Raw genomic sequence first — 633 nt, forward strand, 5'->3', positions numbered from 1 at the left:
TCTGTCTTCTCCCACGAGAAAGGAGAGTTTGAATCCTCAGGAGTGCACCTGCAATCTATAAATATCACGTGCAGCCAAAATTTGCCCCTTGTTATAAACAAGGAATTCTATAGAATAGAGAAGTTACCTGTTTTTATTCAGGGGCATGATGAAACCCACCCTGAAATGTGCTGACTGTTGTTTGTTATAGTTCCCCAGAATTTCTCCCAAATTTGCTGCCTTGCAGCATGGCATGTCAGGGTCAGCTAACAGGGTCTGGTGGGCTCCTTGATCCTTTCATCAATCCCACCAGCTGCAGCTGCTGCTGCTCCAGCACCTACACGTGTTTCTGCTCCCAACAGAACAGCTCTGCTGACACTGGATGGACTGGCCTGACTCTGATACACTCAGATATTCACAGTCTGTCCTTCTGCAGCCTCCCTGAACATCATTGCCATGGCCAGGCTGCAAATATTCTCTTGCCTGGTTGCCATGGCTGTGTGACAGCTCCATCCCAGCAGCCTGGGAAGCAGAAGGCTCTGGGGATACCTTGGAGCACCTGCCAGTACTTGAGGAGTCTACAGGAGAGCTGGAGACAGACTCTGCACAAGGGCATGGGGCTGACAGGTGTGTTGGGTTCAGAGTTAGTTTTCT

This window comes from Melozone crissalis, unplaced genomic scaffold (genome assembly GCF_028551555.1).
Source record: "Melozone crissalis strain CALT ecotype California unplaced genomic scaffold, PUWL_Pcris_2 ptg000110l_1, whole genome shotgun sequence".
Taxonomy (NCBI): domain Eukaryota; kingdom Metazoa; phylum Chordata; class Aves; order Passeriformes; family Passerellidae; genus Melozone; species Melozone crissalis.